At 40.5% G+C, this 6,386-nt stretch overlaps 1 pseudogene; it reads left to right on the top strand.

Annotated features, from left to right (window-relative positions):
• The first annotated feature begins 3,671 nt into the window (after positions 1–3,671).
• On the top strand, positions 3,672–4,616 carry LOC101274378 (ubiquitin carboxyl-terminal hydrolase 17-like protein 6; annotated as a pseudogene).
• The last annotated feature ends 1,770 nt before the right edge of the window (positions 4,617–6,386 follow it).

Here is a 6,386-nt window from a genome sequence, read left to right as displayed (position 1 = left end):
ACTAACCATTATCCAGGGAATCTGTTGCTCTTCCTGGTATGAAGTCAGTGGGAAGGGATTTCTCCTGGGAGGTCTATGAAGGTCACCATCTCCAACTTTCTGTCCTTGGATGACATGAGAGAACTCACCCTGGAGGAAGACCATATGGATGCCATCTGTGCAGGGTCGCCTCTGTCAAAGCTCTCACTCTGGATGATATATGAGTGCCCGAATTATAAATGCGATGAGTGTGGAAGAGTCTTCACCACAGCTCTAACCTAACATACCAGAGAGCACACACAGGGTGAAAATCAACGTCTCTGTAACCCCTAAGTTTTCTTTTTTAAAAATTTTATTTATTTATTTTTGGCTGTGTTGGGTCTTCGTTGCTCTGCGCGGACTTTCTCTAGTTGCGGCGAGTGGGGACTACTCTTTTGTTGTGGTGCGTGGGCTTCTCACTGCGGTGGCTTCTCTTGTTGCGGAGCACGGGCTCTAGGCACGTGGGCTGCAGTAGTTGTGGCACACAGGCTCAGTAGTTGTAGCGCACGGGCTTAGTTGCTCCACTGCATGTGGGATCTTACTGGACCAGGGCTCGAATCCATGTATTGGCAGGCGGATTCGTAACCACTGCGCCACCAGGGAAGCCCCCGTAACTTATCCTTAAACAACACGAGTGACCTCCATTTGGGAGGAAGCCTCTCTCTGTTCCCACTGCAGCAGGGACTTCATCTAAACTTCAGCGTTAGTGTGCACAAGAAAATTCAGGGTAGGAAGAACTATAAAAACAGGAAAATCTTTAGAAAAGTAGACAAGTCTTTACCAGGAGAAGCAAGTTGGAAGTGAAATAACACATAACTCATGCTGGAGAAGTTATTAAATGAAAGAAATGTAAAAAGCCCTTTACTTGTAGAATATGTGAGACTGCACACTGTATAAAACACTCAGTGTAATGAATTAAGGAAAGCCTTCAGTGATTTCCAACCCCTTAGGTAATATTAAAGTTCCCATACTGAGGAGATACCAATCCTAAAATCAAAGTGAAAAAGCCTTCAGCGGAAATTCATGTTAGAAGTCTCAGAATTGGAAAAATCTCCATCATAAATGCTTTACAACACAATTCATCCATAAATTCAAACTTCTGCCTAATGACTTATTATTGAATATAATAAATAAAATAAAATAAAATGTAGGAACATGGAACAATTTGGGAATGTTGAGTGCAGAATTTTGTGAAAATTATTACATTACATTTTAAAATGTAATATATAAATATATAGATTAAAAGTTGCAGCTGAAAAGCTATTATGTTGGTCACTTTCCAGTTTTTTTACATAGCTCTAAATATAATTAAGATGACTGGGGTCAATTAGAAAATAAATTTCTGTGTTAACGGAAATATGTAGAATATGAGTGTTAACTATACTCTGCATAGCTATAGTCCAGCTTTCTTTGTTTATTTTTAACAAATGTACCTTCTCCATCCTTTTACTTCTAATATATCTGTATCTTTATATTTAATGTGGGTTTCTTTTACATAACGTATAGTTGAGTCTTTTTTAAAAAATCCCCTCTGACGGTCTTTTTTTTTGGCTGTGCCCCACAGGCTTGTGGGATCTTAGCTCCCTGACCAGGGATTGCACCAGGCCCTCGGCAGTGAGAGCGCACAGTCCTAACCACTGGACTGCCAGGGAATTCCCAGTCTTTCTTTTAACTGATGTATTTAAACGTCTGATGTTTAAAGTGGTTACTGTTACTATTGGATTGGTATCTATCCTATTTGTAACTGTTTTCTATTCATTGCCCTTGTTCTTTATTATTTTTTTTGTCTTCCAATTTTTTCTCCCTTACCTGGTTTTAACTGAGCATTTTATATAATTTATATAATGCCATTCTTTGTTCTACTGTATCAATTAATCAATCATACTTCTAGAAAATGTTTGTCACTGTCCTTGAGTTTGCAATATGCATTTACAACTAATCTAAGTCTACTTTAAAGTGACACCATGCCACTTGCAAGTACCTTACAACAGACTACAGGCTTCCCTGCTATCCACTTTCTTATATGTTAGCAATGAACAACTGGAATTTGAAATAAATTATTTATATTAGCACCCAAAAAATGAAATCCTTAGGCATAAATCTAATAAAAGATACATAAGACTTATATGAAGAAAAGTACAAAACTCAGTGAAATCAATAAATATGTAAATAAAAGTAAAGCTAGTCCATGTACATGGTGAGGAAGACACAATTCTGTCACGATATCAGATCTTCCTGATTTTGACCTGCACATTCAATAGAATGGCAGTCAAAATCCCAGCAAATTATTTTGGGGGTATCAACAAATTGATTTTAAAGTTTATATGAAAAGACAGAAGACCAAAAACTAACTTAACATTGAAGGAGAAAAACAAAGTTGGAACACTGACACCACCCAACTTTAATACTTAAAGTTACCATAAAGCTACAGTGATCAAGACACTGTGGTATTAACAAAAGAATAGACAAACAGTTTAATAGAACAGAATAGAAAGCACAGAAAGAGAGTCATACAAATATACTGGACTGATCTCTGACAAAGGCACACAGGCAATTCAATGAGGAAACAACAGTCTTTTGAACAAATGGTGTTGGAACAACTGGACAGCCACAAGCAAAATAATGAATTTAGATGCAGATATTACACCCTTCATAAAAATCAACTGAAAGTGCATCATAGACTTAAATGTAAAATATAAAACTCCTAGAAGAAAACATAAGAGAAAGTCTAGATGACTCTGGGTTTGGAGATGACATTTTAGGTGCAGTGCCAAAGCCATGATTCATGTCAGAAAAAAATTGATAAACTGGACTTCATTAAAATTTAAGGTACTTCCCTGGTAGTCCAGTGGTAAAAAATCCACCTTACAATTCAGGGGACTCAGGTTCGATCCCTGGTCAGGGAACTAAGATCCCACATGCCACAACTAAGCCCCTCGGGCCACAACTACTGAGCTTGCGTGCCTCAACTAGCGAGCCTGTGTGCTGTAAACTACACAGCCCACACGCCCTGGAGCTTGCACACCACTAGAGAAGAGAAAACCCGCACGCCACAACTAGAGAGAAGCCCATGCACCACAACGAAGAGCCCGCATGCCGCAACAAAAGATCCTGCACACCTCAACAAAGATCCCGCATGCCGCAACTAAGACCTGACGCAGTCAAAAATAAATAATAATAAATCTTAAAAGAAATTTTAAAAGTTCAACCCAATTAAAAATGCACAAACTATCTGAGCAGACACCTGACTAAAGACATACAGATGGCAAAGATCCAACATGTCATAAGGGAACTGCAAATTAAAAGACCTGTTAGCATGGCTAAAACACAGAACGCTGACAACACCAAATGTAAACAAGGATGTGGGACAACAGGTGCTCTCGCTCACTCCTGCTGGGAATGTAAAATGATACAGCCAGTTTGAGACACTGAAGCTACTTTTCTCCACTGGGGAGGTGAGGCTCAGTTCATTATCTTTCCAAAACGCAAACCTGCTCAGGCACCCACAGCTGGTGCTGAAGTCCACTGGGGTCTCACTCTAGCAGAAAAACCATCACAATCACCACAGACACCATAACCTGCATGATGGTTTTGCTTCTGTGGCAACAGTGCTCACTCCTTCAGAGAAACTTGTCTGACTTAAAAGAGACTTTATGGGACTCTGGAATATGGGGACCGCCTGCTACATGAATGCAGCGCTGCAAAATCTGACACATACGCCATCCCTTGGCAACTCTACACCGACTCAGGGGTACTCTCAGATTTGTCGGCATTAAGGATTCTGCATCCTATGTACTAGGCAAGCCATCATCATTGTGATGTTATCAAGCCATCACACCCGTGAGTTGCTGGCTTCCATACACACAAGCAGGAAGATGTCCATGAATTTCTGATGTTCACTGTCAAAGCCATGCAGAAGGCACGTTTGCAAGGTGACAAGTAGTTACAGTGTCACTTCAAGGGCACCACCCTAACACGACCAATATTTGGAGGGTGCTGGAGACCTTAAATCAAGTGTCTCCATTGCAAGGGCATTTTAAACACCTTTGACCCTTACCTGGACATTAAGCTGGATATCAAGGTAGCTGAGAGTGAGAGCCAAGCTTCAGGATAGTCGATGAAGCCCAAAGAGCTGGACCACGAAAACTCCTGTCATTGTAGTGTTTGTCTAAAGAAGGTGCCTACTGCCAATGTTTACTTTGCACACTCCCTCTAAGGTCCTCATCCTTGTACTGAAACAGTTCACAGGTGACAAAATTGCTGAGTAACCATATCCTGAGTGTCTTGACGTGCAAATCTTCCTGTCTCAGCAGAACGCAGGACAACTTGTCTATTTACTCTAGGCTGTGCTGGTCTATGCCGCTTTGAGTTGTCTCAATGGACATTACTTCTGATATGTAAAAACTGGGAGAAAAAAAGAGTGGGATGATGGATGATCTAAGGTAGCCACCTGTGACATGACTTCTTTCCTGAGCCAAACTGCCTATGTCCTCTTTAACACTCAGAAGAGCGAACTGGAAAGAAAGAGTGGGAGTCTGGCAATAGGTAGGGAATCAACAGCCCTTGGGTTGATGACACAGCCATGGGAGCAGATTTAGGAAGCCCTGAAGGAGATGCCTACATCCAAGTTCCTGAGTTACAGGACAATTTGGAAGAAACACCAACCAAAGGAGTCACCTTAGACCAGGGGAAATTTCTCCAAGAACAAAACTGACCAAAGCCTGAATTCAACCTCAGGAAAACAGAATTCACCCCGGGGCGCTGCAGTGCAGTTGTGATTCAGCAGTCAAAATAAAGAGGTGGGATGAGAAGAATCTCCAGAGGAGGAAAACTACCTGCTAGTGTATGAGAGCTAAGTATGAGAACAGAGGTATTTTTTGCATATCACCTTGCCTTGGTCAGATATGGGATTTTGTATTTGAGCTTATGTTTTGTAAAATTCAGAGATGTGGGGAATGTGTGTTGGCGTTCTATATGTGAAGATTCATAAACTTTTGGGGTTATAGAGACAGCAGGGAAAGTTTTATTTGAAAATGGGGGTAGAAGGCACTTTGCCTTAATGGTGGAGCTTTTTATGGAGACATGTAAATGCTCTAGGAATAGTTTTTTTCCCTGTATTTTGGCTGCATAGTATTAATATCTTACAGAGTTCTCCTGGTTGCCACCTCTATCTTTAAAAGTTATGTATCCTCGGGCTTCCCTGGTGGCGCAGTGGTTGAGAGTCCGCCTGCCGATGCAGGGGACACGGGTTCATGCCCTGGTCCAGGAAGATCCCACATGCCACAGAGCGGCTGGGCCCGTGAGCCATGGCCACTGGGCCTGCGCGTCCGGAGCCTGTGCTCTGCAATGGGAGAGGCCGCAACAGTGAGAGGCTCGCGTACCGGAAAAAAAAAAAAAAAAAAAAAAAAAGTTATGTATCCTCTTTCCCTAAAACAATGATCTTTCCACGCAATAAATAGAAAGCTCGTATGAAACTGAAACTAAATTATAAACAGCAAATGTCCAAATCCATAAAGATATAAATACAGGGAAAACTAACTAAATGCTATATGCTATGTTTACTTGCTTCAGTTCATTAAAATAGAAGTTATATAAGAACTTCCTGAAAACTCAATTAATTTTTTTATATATAGTGGGGTACAGAGGAATTCAGAAACATTTACAGCACAAAATGACAATGTCACCAGTTTTCAACATTTCCTAACAGATACACTTACATGTTAGAACATGTTGGCTTGGGAAAACTGAGTATTTAAAACAATGGGGTATTGGAAAAACAGCGACAAACATCCAAAAGAGCAAAAAGGAACAGTAAAAATTACAAGCATACAAGCGATATATATAGAACAAAAAAGAGGATGTCACAGAAGCTGTTCTTGAAAAGATTTATAACCTGAATTCACATGGGGCACATCATGTAAAAGAGTAATACTAGAAACAAACAAAACACAGACGAAAAAAGGGGCAAATAATTATGGACAAAGCAGATATGGGAATTACTTTCAATTATATGAATAATTCCAAGACAATGACACTAAAAAACACAAATTCTGAGCCTGTTCCCCAGTGTTTGTGGGAACTGACTTTATAAAGATAAGCCCGCTGTCACTGAAAGGCAGCATCTTCCCAAAAAAACCCTCCTAAACACACAGGCCTGGACGTGTGCGTTAGTGTGCATGTGGGATGGGAGCCAAGGGTCAGATAGTAAACTTCCACATGGGGACCGTATTTGTTGGATGTACAGTGGCTTTTTTCTTATGGTTCATACTTGTACGCATTACTTGCATCTTATCTGAGAGTATCAAATAAACAATAAAAGTGATGTCATTTTGAGAAAGCATTTTGAAAAAATGGAAGATGTCACAAAG

This window comes from Orcinus orca, chromosome 21 (genome assembly GCF_937001465.1).
Source record: "Orcinus orca chromosome 21, mOrcOrc1.1, whole genome shotgun sequence".
NCBI lineage: Eukaryota > Metazoa > Chordata > Mammalia > Artiodactyla > Delphinidae > Orcinus > Orcinus orca.
Note: the sequence above shows the minus strand (reverse complement) of the source record. Positions and strands in the feature narration are given on the sequence as shown.